The sequence below is a fragment of the Hyla sarda genome, chromosome 4 (assembly GCF_029499605.1).
Source record: "Hyla sarda isolate aHylSar1 chromosome 4, aHylSar1.hap1, whole genome shotgun sequence".
Lineage (NCBI taxonomy): Eukaryota > Metazoa > Chordata > Amphibia > Anura > Hylidae > Hyla > Hyla sarda.
In genome coordinates this window covers 32,031,524-32,045,937 of record NC_079192.1, presented here as the reverse complement: position 1 = coordinate 32,045,937, position 14,414 = coordinate 32,031,524, and the positions used below count along the sequence as shown (strand labels likewise).

General features: G+C 47.1%; 1 protein-coding gene across 2 annotated transcripts in view; it reads left to right on the top strand.

Moving 5' to 3' along the window:
- Positions 1-1,066: 1,066 nt before the first annotated feature.
- The window catches only part of EPOR (erythropoietin receptor), a 99,496-nt gene continuing 86,148 nt past the window's right edge, over positions 1,067-14,414 (top strand). Inside the window, exon 1 of one of the 2 annotated variants that reach the window (XM_056570395.1) lies at positions 1,067-2,125. The gene's annotated coding sequence lies outside the window, so the exon portion shown is untranslated. Of the gene's footprint in view, positions 2,126-4,583; positions 6,711-14,414 lie in introns of those variants that run through there. The other variant, XM_056570396.1, reaches the window with a different exon arrangement.

Sequence of the window (14,414 nt, the reverse complement as noted above, 5' to 3'; positions counted from 1 at the left end):
TGCAACCACCAGATGCACCACTACAACTCCCAGCATGCACTTTAGCTGTTTGTGCAAGCTGGGAGTTGTAGTTATACAACAGCTGAAGGTACACTTTTCCATAGAAAGAATGTGCCTCCAGCTGTTGCAAAACCATAAGTCCCAGCATGCCCATAAGGGAATGCTGGGAGTTGTGGTGGTCTGCCTCCTGCTGTTGCATAACTACAGCTCCCAGCATGCCCTTTTTGCATGCTGGGAGCTGTTGCTAAGCAACAGCAGGAGGCTGTCACTCACCTCCAACGATCCAGACGCTGCAGGTCAGTCCCGCCGCCGCAGCTGCTCCTGGGGCCCCGATCCCAACAGGGGCGCCGGGGATCGGGGTCCCCAGCACCGGGGGTCGTCTTCCCGCACCCGCTCACGTCCTCCGGAAGAGGGGCGGAGCGGGTGCGGGAGTGACACCCGCAGCAGGCGCCCTGATTGGTCGGCCGGTAATCCGGCCGACGAATCAGGGCGATCGTGAGGTGGCACCAGTGCCACCTCACCCCTGCAGGCTCTGGCTGTTCGGGGCCGTCAGAGACGGCCCCGAACAGCCAGTAATTCCGGGTCACCGGAGACCCGATTGACCCGGAATCGCCGCAGATCGCTGGACTGAATTGTCCAGCGATCTGCGGCGATCGCCGACATGGGGGGGCATAATGACCCCCCTGGGCGATATGCCGGGATGCCTGCTGAACGATTTCAGCAGGCATCCGGCTCCGGTCCCCAACCGGCTAGCGGTGGGGGCCGGAATTCCCACGGGCGTATGGATACGCCCTCGGTCCTTAAGGACTCGGGATTCAGGGCGTATCCATACGCCCTATGTCCTGAAGAGGTTAATAGCTCACTTGTTTTGGTTGCGCAATACAATTTTTTAATTTGGTGCCATATTGTAAAATTTTGGCACCTTAAAGGATATAAAAACTAACCCCTTATCCCAGTGCTTTCCAACCAGGGTGACTCCAGCTGTTGCAAAACTACAACTTCCATCATGCCCGAACAGCCGTTGGCTGTCCGGGCATGCTGGGAGTCGTAGTTTTGCAACAGCTGGAGGCACCCTGGTTGGGAAGCACAGCCCTATTCTATGGGCCCCCGGCAGTCCGCAGTGGGTTCACATCACGATTTTTCTATACAGTTTTTGGATACGTTTTTTTTTTTTTAAACGTATGCAACCGTACAGCAAACCGTGGCCATAGACTTTCCGTTCAAAACCATATGCACCATATTGTATACGGTTGTCTCCGTTTTTCAAACCACACAGTTTTTTACTTTTTTTCTGGACAGAAAACCGTGGCCTACCACGGTTTTTGGTCCAGGTGAAGAACCGTATTGACCCGTATACGTTTTTTTTTTTAACATGGGAGTCAATGGGAATCGTACAGAACTGTATGTGCGTACGGTTTCATCCAGTTTTTACCATACGATTTTTGACTTTGATTGAAATTCCAAGAAAAAAAACTGCGCAAACAAGTGAAACTTTATTCATAATGGAGTGAAAAGTTCAAAACTTATAAGTTTTTTTTTTCTTAAAAAAGGATGCAACCGGACATAATTTTTCAAACGGTAAACGGTTTTCAACCGTATACAGATAAAACTTTGTACACACGTTTTGATACAGTTTAGTCAGGTTTTGAGGAATCCATTTTTTTAAATAAAAAAAAACCTGATAAAAAACTGTAGTGCAAAAACGTGGTGTGAACCTACCCTAAGAGGTACGATCACTGCACGACTTGGTGGTTGACATGCACTATTTGGCCAGAGAGCTGGGGTCCTGTACAGGAGATCACGCGGGGTCCCAGTGGTCGGACCCCCCATGATCTGAAACTTATCCCTTATCCTTAATTTTGTTTTTTACGCAATGTGCTTTATGGTAAAAAAAAAAAAGGATTTATTTACCAGAATGCAATGCGTTTAGATGCACAGCGAAACGCGTTGCATTCTGGTCAATAAATTCTCTTTTAAGTCAACATACCTGTTTGGTCGATCAGCGCCGTGAGCCGGGTCTTCTTGAAGCCAATCATCCATTACCGTACTTACTCCGGAGGGCAGCAGACGACTTACTTTATATACCCATTCCATTGTTGTGTATGTGTTTACACAACCATCCAGGGTGAGCAGTTCATTTATATACTAATCTCACTATCTGGGTCCAAACAATATTATTCTATGGAGCGCTTACTTCCCTATCTTTATGGTAAAACTGACATGTTCTCTTTATTTTGTGTGTCGATACGACTAAAACGATACCCATCTATACACGCTTTTTTATTATACTACTTTTAACCCCTTAACGACCAAGGATGTATATTTACGTCCTTGGCCGGCTCCAGCTATATAACGCGGGGTCACGCGGTGACCCCGCGTCATATCGGGTCGGTCCCGGCATGTATCTGATGCCGGGACCAGGGGCTAATAGCGCGCGGCAGCGATCGCGGTGCCACGCTCTATTAACCCTTTAGACGCGGCGTTCAAAGTTGAACGCCGCGTCTAAAACGAAAGTAAAACCTTCCCGGCTGCTCCGCGGGGCTGATCGGGACTACCGCAGTGAAAATGCGGTGTCCCGATCAACTGGGACACGAGCGGAGGTCCTCTTACCTGCCTCCGGCGTGTCCCATCGGCGATTGATTGCTCCAAGCCTGAGATGCAGGCTTGAGCAATCGACCGCCAATAACCCTGATCAATGCAAAGCTATGGCTTTGCAGTGAACAGTGCTGGCAATCAGTGTGTGCAGTGTTATAGGTCCCTATGGGAGCTAGAACACTGCAAAAAAAAAAAAGGTAATAAATGTGATTTAACCCTTTCCTTAATAAAAGTTCAAATCACCCCCCTTTTCCCATAAAAAAAACACCATGTAAATAAAAATAAAATAAATATAAACATATGTGGTATCGCCACGTGCGTAAATGTCCGAACTATAAAAATATATAATTAATTCAACCGAACGGTCAATGGCGTATGCGCAAAAAAAATTCCAAAGTCCAAAATAACGTACTTTTGGTTGCTTTTTATATCATGAAAAAATGGGAAAAAAAGCGATCAAAAAGTCCGATCAATACAAAAATGGTACTGCTAAAATGAGCCCTCATAGCGCCCCATACGCAAAAAAATAAAAAAGTTATAGGGGTCAGAAGATGACAATTTTAAACGTATAAATTTCCGTGCATGTAGTTATGATTTTTTCCAGAAGTACGACAAAATCAAACCTATATAAGTAGGGTATCATTTTAATCGTATGGACCTACAGAATAAAGATAAGGTATCATTTTTACCGAAAAATGTACTGCGTAGAAACGGAAGCCCCCAAAAGTTACAAAATGGCGTTTTTTCTTCAGTTTCGTCGCACAATGTTTTTTTTCCGTTTTACCGTAGATTTTTTGGGTAAAATGACTGATGTCACTGCAAAGTGGAATTAATGGCGCAAAAAATAAGCCATCATATGGATTTTTAGGAGCAAAATTGAAAGGGTTGTGATTTTTAAAAGGTAAGGAGGAAAAAACGAAAGTGAAAGTGGACCCGTGGTCCTTAAGGGGTTAAAAAAGAAACTTTAAAAAAAAAAAAAAAAATTAGTATGTTTAAAATCGCCCTATTCTGAGCCAGTATAACTTTTTTATTTTTCCAAATACAGGGCTGTATGAAGGCTTTTTTTGCGCCATGATCTATAGTTTTCATTGGTACCACTTTTGTGTATATGGATCTTTTGGTCACTTATTTTGTTTCTGGGATGTGATGTGACCAAAATTTAGCAATTTTGGAATTCAGTAATTTTTTACGTTTACGCTATTCACCCAGGACATTTTCGCATGCAGCGATACCACATTTTTATTTACACCAATTTTTTATTTTTTTTTTTAAATGGGAAAAGGGGGGTGATTCTTACTTTTATTAGGGAAGGGGTTGATTCATCATTAGTAACTTTTTTTTTCAACTTTTTTTTGCTATGTTATAGCCCCCTCTAGTGGCTATAATATGCAGTACATTGATTCCTAACACTGATCATCAGCATAGAACTACATGCGGATGATCAGTGTTATCGGGGCTTGACTTCTTCTGCATACATCTCAGGCATGGAGAAGTCAATCGCCGATTGGACACGACGGAGGCAGGTAATGGACCCTCCGCTTGTGTCCTTGATTTCACTGCCACGATGGTCCCGATTAGCCCGACTGAGCTGCCGGGATGCAATTTTTCCAACTTTAGACGCGACGATCAACATTGAAGGGTTAATAGCGCACGGCACAACGATCGGTGCCGCACGCTATTAGGCCAGGGTCCCGACTTTCATTAGCCACCGGGACCGACCCGGTATGACACGGGGTCACAGCGTGACCCCATGTTATATACCGGGCGCAGGGCGTACAGGTACGCCCTGCGTCCTTTAGAGGAGGGGAATCAGAGGTGGTCAGTCAGCCAGATGGAAGTTCCCTTGTAGGGGGTCGGAGTTTATGTCTAACCAGCCTTCCCCTGCCCCTAAAAAAAAAACAAATTCCCAATGACGGGACCCCACAAGTAGGCGTCAGACTGAAATATTTTGTTCCCCAGTGGAAAAAGCGTGGAGCTCCTGGGTCCTGGAGACCATCAGAGATTAGAAGTCTCCAGCCTGTCGCCTACTCGTTTTATAATCACAAAAGATCTGTCAGATCCAGTGGGTAGGTCTCAACTTCAGGAGGAAGTGTTGTCTCTCATCCAAAAAGGGCTATTAGTTCTGGTTCCGCTAGAGGAGTTGGGACAGTTTTTAATAAATAAAACAAACAAGATGTTCAGAGTGATAATAAACTAATCTTAAAACCTTTAAACCAATATCTCAAGTACAATCGCTTCAAGGTGGCTTCAGGTTTCCTTCTGGTGGCCAAATCAGAGAAAAGGTACAGATTTTTCGGGATCGCACTGTGGACATTCTAGGGAAATTAGGTTGGTTAATAAATTGGGAGTCTTCTCCGTACCTTACCCAGCAAAAGATTTTTTTTGGGATTCAGAGATAATTTCCCTAGTAAATGAAGTTTCCAGTTCTCCCTGTCTCTCTATTTGGAAGGGCATGTCAATTTTAGGGCTCTCCACAGCAGTTCCCTGGGCGCAGATTCAGTCCCGAGAGTTGCAAATTGAACTTTAGAGCCATTGGAATTTGTCTCAGGTTGATTTGGATTGGAAGACAGTTCTGTCCCCTAAAGTAGTGGCCTCTTTAAGTTGGTGGTTAGTAGGGTATAATCTTACTAGAGGGTTGGATTGGAGGTTTCCTCTTCCTTTAGTGATTACTACATGTGGGTGACAGAGATCTTCAAGGAGCTTGGGAGTCAGAAGTTCAGGATAGATCTTCTAACTACAAAGAGTTACTAGCAGTTTTTTGTACCCTTCAGTCCTTGAGGCTCTTGAATAGGGGTAGAAATGTTAAGATCCTGTCTGATAATACTACTGCTGTGTCTGTGATCAATAGACAGGAAACCACGAGAAGTATTGGTTTAATGTCATCTTTTCAGATGCTATTGGTAAATAAATCAATGAATTTCTACCATCTTGACTGAGTTTAATATCAAGTTGATTCTTAAAAGACAATGAAACAATTACACTTTGCTTTGTCATGAGGACGTTTGCTTTTCTTACAAAATATACTCCAAGTTTTGCTTATGAGTGTAATACACCTATGTCATCACGCCGTGCCAAGAACCATATGGAATGAAGATAAGAAGACCATACAATGTAGATTTTTTTTTTTTATCTCCGGATTGCCGGAACTATGTTACAATGGACAATTTACACTATAAAATACAGTGCTGTTATCTGATGAAATTGCATATGCCGGTAGAATATGTGGGAGATGCTATGTATATGCATATTTCATTGACACCGAGGAGGCAGGTAAGGGCCCTCCCGGTGTCCTGTAAGCTGTTCGGACGCCGCGGTGAAATCACCATGGCTGTCCCAAACAGCCCGACTGAGCAGCCGGGATCCTTTCACTTCAGACGCGGCTGTCAGCTTTGAAGGGTGATGTCCTGTATTAGCCATGCGTCTCGGCCGTTGATAGCCGCCGGGACTGACCCGATATGACGCATATCGTGGGAGCTGGCGAAGGACGTAAATATACGTCCTTTGTCGTTAAGGGGTTAAGGACCAAGCCCATTTTCTCCTTAAAGGGGTACTTCGGCCCTAAGACATCTTATCCCCTATCCAAAGGATAGGGGATAAGATGTCTGATCACGGGGGTCCTGCCGCTGGGGACCCTCGCAATCTTTCATTCTGCACCTACATTTGTGAGCTCTCCGCAGTGCTGAAGGCTCCAAGTGTGAAGCGTTAACGACCATGGGGCCGGAGTATCGTGACGTCACAACTCCGCCCCCGTGTGACACCACGCCCCGCCCCCTCAATGCAAATCTATCGGAGGGGGCATGACGATCAGACATCTTATTCTCTATCCTTTGGATAGGGGATAAGATGTCTTAGGGTAGGAGTACGCCTATAAGGACCAGAGCATTTTTTGCAAATCTGACCACTGTCACTTTAAACATTAATAACTCTGGGATGCTTTTACTTTTCATTCTTATTCAGAGATTGTTTTTTCGTGACATATTCTACTTTATGAAAGCAACAAGTAATGCCGCTCACCCCTTCAAACAAATCCGGAGCACCTGCGCAAGGACACACCGGTCCCGCCCTTGGCTTTGTACAATAGTAGAAAGAAGAATTGTCCAGCGCTGGGTTTGCAGGTAAAAGCTTGCTTTTATTTAGAAAAATCCGACAGAAACACCTAACAAAGGACAATGTCTGACGCGTTTCGCACCTGGGTGCTTAATCGTAGACTCTACTTTATGTTATTGGTAAATTTTCGTCGATACTTGCATCATTTCATGGTGAAAAATTCCAAAATTTTATAAAAAATTTGTAAATTTAGCATTTTTTTTACTTTGAAACTCTCTGCTTATAAGGAAAATGGACATTGCAAATAAATTATATATTGATTCACATATACAATATATCTACTTTATGTTGGCATCATAATAATGTTGACATGTTTTTACTTTTGGAAGACATCAGAGGCCTTCAAAGTTCAGTTTTTGAATTTTAACAAGGGGTAATAGGAGAAAAAGCCCCCCAAAATTTGTAACCCAATTTCTCTCGAGTAAGGAAATACCTCATGTGTATGTCAAGTGTTCAGCGGGCGCAGTAGAGGGTTCAGAAGGGAAGGAGCGACGATGGGATTTTGGAGAGTGAATTTTTCTGAAATGGTTTTTGAGGGGCATGTCACATTTAGGAAGCCCCTATGGTGCCAGAACAGCAACCCCCCCCCCCCCCATGGCATACTATTTTGGAAACTACACCCCTCAAGGCACGTAACAAGGGGTCCAGTGAACCTTAACACCCCACAGGTGTTTGACGACTTTTCGTTGAAGTCGGATGTGTAAATGAAAAAAAAAATTTATACCGCTTGTTACATTCCCTGAGGGGTGTAGTTGCCAAAATGTTTTTTTTTTTTTTTTGCGTTCATGTCAGAACCGCTGTAACGATCAGCTACCCCAGTGTAAATCACCAATTTAGGCCTCAAATGTACATGGCGCTCTCTCACTCCTGAGCCATGTAGTTCGTCCGCAGAGCATTTTATGTACACATATGGGGTACTCAAAAGAAAATTGCGTTAGAAATTTTGGGGGTCTTTTTCTCCTTTGACCTCTTGTGAAAATGAAAAGTATGGGGCAACACCAGCATGTTTTTTTTTTTACACTAACATGCTGGTGTAGCCCCCAACTTTACCTTTTCATAAGGGGTAAAAAGGAGAAAAATCCCCCCAAAATTTGTAGCGCAATTTCTCCCCAGTATGGAAATACCCCATATGTGGCACTAAACAGTTGCCTTGAATTACGACAGGGCTCTGAAGTGAGAGAGTGCCATGCACATTTGAGGCCTAAATAAGGAATTTGCAATAGGGGCGGACCAGTTACAAGGATGGGGCTTGTCTCCACCAAAACCCTACAGCAGTGTTTCCCAAACAGGGTGCCTCCAGTTGTTGCAATACTCCCAGTCTTTGGCTGTCCGGCAATACTGGGAGTTGTGGTTTTGCAACAGCTGGAGGCTCCGTTTAGGAAACACTGCCGTATGAGACTTTTTCATTTTTACTGTGGGGGGGGGGGGGGGGGAACGTGTAAGGGGGTGTATATGTAGTGTTTTACTTTTTATTTGTTAGTGTAGTGTTTTTAGGGTACATTCACACAGGCAGGGGTTCACAGTAAGTTTTCCGCTGGGAGTTTGAGCTGTGGCGGAAAATTTGCCGCAGCTCAAACTTGTAGAAGGAAGCCCACTGTAAACCCGCCTGTGTGAATGTACCCTGTACATTCACATGGTGGGGGGGGGCGCGGCGCCCCAAACCTTCAGCTGTGGCAAAATGACAACTCCCAGAATGCACTGTCAAGACCGTACATGCTGGGAGTTGTAGTTTTACAACAGCTGTAGGCACAGTGGTGGGGAACCACTGAGTTAGACAACAGACTCTAGCTCAGTGATCCCAACCTGTGTGCCTCCAGCTGTTGCAAAACAACAAGTCCCAGCATGTACGGTCTGTCAGTGCATTCTGGGAGTTGTAGTTTTGCAACAGCTTGACATATCTGTCCATAGCGTTGCATTTATCATACAGTATCCCTATTGAGCTGCTACACATCTATCACACAGGAACAGTGGTAGTGTTATGCATATATTTATTCACCTTCTTTGATAGAGTGTGGGTGTTCGTTGGAGGGAGTGCCATTTCGGCCCCCTCCACTTGTTTAGGGTTGCCCAAAATGTTTGGGCATTTTCAAGTGTTTTTAACCGTATGTCTGTGTATTTTTTGTGAAACCTATATGTGCAAAACGAGATTTTTTTAACACTTACCGTAAAATCTCTTTCTCAAAGGATCCATTGGAGGACACAGACCATGGGTGTATCTTGCTGTCTCTAGGAGGTGTGACACTATGGTAATAAAAAAAGTCAGCTCCTCCCAGCACGATATACCCGCCTTCAGGCTCTGAGCTAGTCAGTTTAAGTTCCAGAGCAATAGGAGGAGACCAATAGGTCAAAGAAAGACCCAAAAGCTGTCCGAGAGCCAGAAGAAAAAACATAACTGAATACACCCTCGGACAGAGAACCAAAAAAAAAAAAAAAAAAAGGGCGGGAGCTGTGTCCCCCAATGGATCCTTCAAGAAAGAGATTTTACGGTAAGTGTTAAAAAATCTCCTTTTCTCTATCGGCTCCATTGGGGGACACAGACCGTGGGACGTACCAAAGCCGTCCCTTGGGTGGGCAGATAAGTAATCAGGCAGACGGCTGGTCCACTGCCGCCTGCAACACTTTACGGCCCAGACTAGCATCAGCCGATGCGAAAGTATGAACTCGGTAAAAAACCTTGAGAAGTATGCAAAGGCAACCAGGTAGCCGCCTTGCAATCTGCGAGGCCGAGGCTTTATTCTGGAGAGCCCAGGATGCCCCAACAGAAAGTGTGGAATGAGCCACAACCCTGAAAGGAGGAAACTTCCCCTTACAGCGAAGGCTTCCAAAACGGCAGGCCGGATCCACCGAGAATGATAGCCTTGGAAGCAGGTGGTCCCTTGCGACGACCTTCCGTAAGGATGAAACGAAAAAGTGATGGAAAGATAAGACCGAACAGCTCGAACTACGTCCAGCTTGCGTAGTAAGCGCTCCCTAGAATGAGAAGAAACCGGACAAAAGGTCGGGAGGACAATGTCCACATTGAGATGAAAGGCCGAGCCCATCTTAGGTAAAAAGTCCTTGTCCAGTTGGATCACCAGAAACGGAGAACGGCAGGAAAAAACTGCCAATTCAGACACCCTCCGGATGGAGGTGGAAGCCACAAGAAACGCCACTTTCCAAGAAAGGAGGCGGAGAGACACCTCTCTAAGGGGCTCAAAGGGTGCACCCTGGAGGTCACTCAGAACCAAATTCAAGTCCCAAGAGGGAGAAGGTGACCGATAAGGAGAACAGCGCGCGCCACTCCTTGCAGGAAGGACCAGACATGAGGATTAGAAGCCAGGAGCCGCTGGAAAAGAACAGTAAGGGCCAAAACCCGAACTTTAAGATAACTGAGAGACAACCCCAGTTCCAGCCCCGACTGCAAAAAGGAGAGAAGACAGGGGACCGAGAAGGTCACCGGGGAGAAGTCCTGAGCTTCACACCAGAGAAAAGCGTTGGGTACATTAACTTCATCTGTGACGCCCTCAGGTTTATTTTGTCCTGTAACTCCTTCAAATTCGATAACACTTGTTACACCCAGACTGATGGGGACCCCAGTGGCCTGCACATTGGCAAACCTCTATGTGGCAGATTTAGAAAAAAGATACATCCTCACTGATACCAACAAATTTATTGGCAACATTGTCCAATACCATCGGTTCGTGGACAAAGTTTTCATTGTGTGGGCGGGGACGGAGTCCACCTTTGTGGACTTCGTGTCCGCTCTAAACAATGAAAACTATATGAACTTAAAGTTCACATGGAAGATCGGGGATCCCGACCTCGAGTTCCTGGATGTAAAGGTCAGCATCAGGGATGACATAGTTGCCACACAAGGGTATCGGAAACCCACGGCATGCAACTCACTACTACACGTCGGAAGCTACCACCCGGATCATGTCAAAAGAGCTGTCCCGTATGGACAGTTCTTGCATTTAAAAAGAATTAATGCCCGGGTGGAGGATTTTGAGTTGCAAGCTAGTGAGCTGCATGCCAGGCTTCTTACTAGAGGCTATCCAAAAGAGGTGTTAGACACAGCCCTGGCGAGCGCATCTGTTCTATCACGAGAGACCCTTCTAAAGAGAAAGAAACCTAACATCGGTACTAAGAAAGATAATCGGTTTTCATTTGCCTTTACCTGCAGCCCGGTAGCCCAGAAAATCAGAAAGGCAATAAAAGATAACTGGGTCCTATTACAGAATGACCCTGATTTGCAGGATTGAACAAAAAATACCCCCCTTATCACGTTTAAAAAATGTAAGAACCTGAGCAATGTGCTAGTAAGCAGCACCCTAAAAAGCAACTCTCCCAGTACTAACTGGTTAAGTGCAGATAGACCGAAAGGGAATTTTATGTGCGGTAGTTGCAATTGGTGTAAATTCTTTTGCTCAGACAAATACATTAACGTGGGAGGGGTGGACATTATTTGTAGAGATTTTATTTGTTGTAGAACGAAGAATGTCGTCTATTGTGTCCGTTGCAACAGTTTTTACATTGGCTGCACGACTCGAGCAATCAATGTACGGTTCAGAGAACATGCCAATTCAATCAGAACGGGCAAAGGGTCGCCCCGACTGATTGCACATATGCGCGAATGTCACAATAGTGACATCGCGGCAATGAAGATCATCGGTATTGAATGTATATACCCTGCAGCTGGGACGGACACTAAGAAGACTATTCTTCAAAAAGAAGGACGATGGATTTTGAAGATGAATGCCCAGGGCAGCCTTGGGCTTAATGACAGGTTGGACATGAGCGTCTTTTTATAAGGTTTTTCAACTTGGCAACAGTTTTTATGTAATTTAAGTTGTCCGTGCACCGGTCTTTGTTTTTAACTTATTTTTGTGAGCGCCCCTTTCCGTCACGTGACTATAGAGGTGTATTTACCTTAGTCAGGTGATGGAAAAGGCATGGTCTAAAGAAGCGCCTTGTAGCGGCGTGAAAGCTTACCTGTAACACCGGCGTCCCTGGCGTCCAGCTTGTACCGTACAGCACCTGAATAACAAAACTTTCTGCACCGCAACTGAGACCTGGTTTCCGTGAGTGCTCCCCCTACTTTTCTTTCTCTCTTTGATCTTCACTTGTGCCAACGAAAATAAGACCGCCAAGTATGGTGGTAAGTTCCTGCGGAGGAGGGCTTACAAGCCTTGAGTATGGTGTGAAAGACTGGGGAAGGGAAATTGCGGACCTCAAAACCGCGGTCTCAACCGCCACGCCGTCAAATACAGCGACTGTAAATTGGGGTGGCAAAGAGGACCCTGAGATAGTAGGCCCGGGTGGGACGAAAGAGGGGTGCAGAGGAGCATCGACAGGAGCCTGACTACGTTGGCGTACCACGACCTTCGGGGCCCATCTGGAGCTACCAGAATGGCGGAGATGTCCTCTGCCTTGAGCTTCCTCAGCACCCTGGGAAGGAGGGTAAGATGAGGGAACAGATAAGGTAGGGAAAACCCCGCCCAATGAATCCCTAGGGCGTCCACGGCCAAAGCCTGAGGGTCCCAGACTTGGACACAAATAGAAGAATTTTCCGATTGTGCCGAAACGCGAAGAGATCCACGTCCGGAATGCCCCAGAGGCCGCAGCTGCGTGAAGACCTCCGGATGAAGAGACCACTCGCCGGGGAGGCCGAGGACCGACTGAGGAAGTCCGCTACTCAGTTGAGCACTCCCGGCATGTGACTTGCCGAAAAGGCCGGAACCTTGTTCTCCGCCCAGGTGAGAATCTTGGTCACCTCGGCCAAGGCTGCCGAGCTGCGAGTGCCGCCCTATCGATTTATGTACGCGGACAGGACTGAAGACGTGACCCCCAATGAAGAAGACCAAGAAGAATCGCCCGTAATTCCAATATGTTAATCGGAAGAAGGGTCTCCGGAGGAGACCAGAGTGCCTGAACTGTGCAATCCCTGAACACGCAGCCCCAGCCCTGGCATCCGCTGTAACAACCTGCCAGTGAAGGGGAAGAAAGGAGCAAAGCCACCAGAGCAGAGACTGACGGACCCTGAGAGGGAGAACAATCCGACGATCGAGGTACAGAGGAGACCTGTGCCATCAAGAGAGAACCACCAGTTGATGGGGGCGGTAAGAAAACGGCAAAGGGTAAGGCCTCCATAGTTGCCACCATCCGACGCAGGACTTCCATTCAAGTGCGCATGGAGACTGATACCTGGGTCCGAAGGGAGCGGACCCCCGCCCGGAGCGCCAGGCGTTTGTCCGGCGGAAGACAAATCCGGGCAGAGGCTGGATGAATCGAAATTCCAGAAAGGTTAGAGACTGGGTAGGACGGAGGACTGACTTGTCCCGGTTGACCATCCCCCCGAGAGAATCAGGGTGTGGAGAGTGACGCCCAGATTCTACAGAGTCTGGGCTCTGGTTGGAGCCTTGATGAGAAGGTCGTCCAGATAGGGTATCATTGAGATACCCCTCAACCGAAACAAGCCCATCACTGGAGCAAGGATCTGTAAAGACCCGAGGAGCCGAGGCTAGACCAAAGGGGAGGGCTACGAATTGAAAATGCCCCATCGGGGCCGCAAGCAGAGGTACCGATGATGGCCCGGAAATATTGGCACATGGAGGTAGGCATCCCTGATGACCACCGATGAAGGAACTCCCCTTGTTCCAGGGACGCCACCACCAAGCGGAGAGATTCCATTCGGAAGTGGAGGATGAGAAGGAGACGGTTGAGACGCTAGAGGTCTAGGATTGGTCGCACAGAACCGTCCTTCTTGGGGACCACAAAAAGATTTGAATAGAAACCCCAAAAATGTTCCCCCGGAGGAGCGGGAACGATAACCCCCTGGAGAAGCAGAGACTGGGGAGCCACCCAAAATTGCTTCGCCAGAGGAGGAGACGGGGGGGCCCAGGATCGAAAGAAGCGATCCCTGGGAAGGGTGGCAAATTCGATCTGGTAACCATTGGACACCACGTCCCTGACCCAAGGGTCCTGAATATGTGAGGACCAGATGTCTCGGAAAAAACAAGAGACGACCTCCCTCTTGAAAATAAACCGCGGGTGGAGGCCTCACTTCATGCAGAAGTGGGGTTGCGGTTGTCCGGTTTGGGTGGTTGGAGTCCGACTTCCAAGACGGCGTGCCCGGAACAAGGGAGCCTTCTTGTCCTGCGAGGGCGCCTGCCCGGACCCATTACTGGGGCCAGAGATCCGAAGGACCAAAAGGAAAAGGACTTCCTTTGGGAAGTAGGTGAGCCTTAGTGTGAGATAACAAGGAACTCCTACCTCCCATTGCCCCAGAGAGAACCTCATCAAGGCGTTTGCCAAAAAGACTGCCGCCCGTAAGGGGAAGCTCAATGAGAGACCTTTGGAAGCGGCATCCGTATTCCAAGCTTTAAGCCACATAGAGCGGCGGAGGGCCGCTAGGTGACCCACGGCAAAGACAGAACAGCGGGCTGACTGCATGGAAGCTGCGCACAGAAAGTCCCCAGCTTTAGTGCATTGGAGAGCCAGAGCAGATAGATCCTCTGGGGGGGATCCCGCTAAAATATCCTGATAGAGCTTTTGGCACCACTTTGACAGGGCCTTGAACACCCATGTCGAGGCGAAGATGGGAATAAGAGAAGAGCCAGCTGCTTCAGAAGCAAACTTTGCTAAAGATTCTACCTGTCCGCGGGATCCATGACGGCAGCGGCATCTGCCAGAGGCAGTGAAGCCGCCCTAGAGATCCAGGAGATTGGTGGATC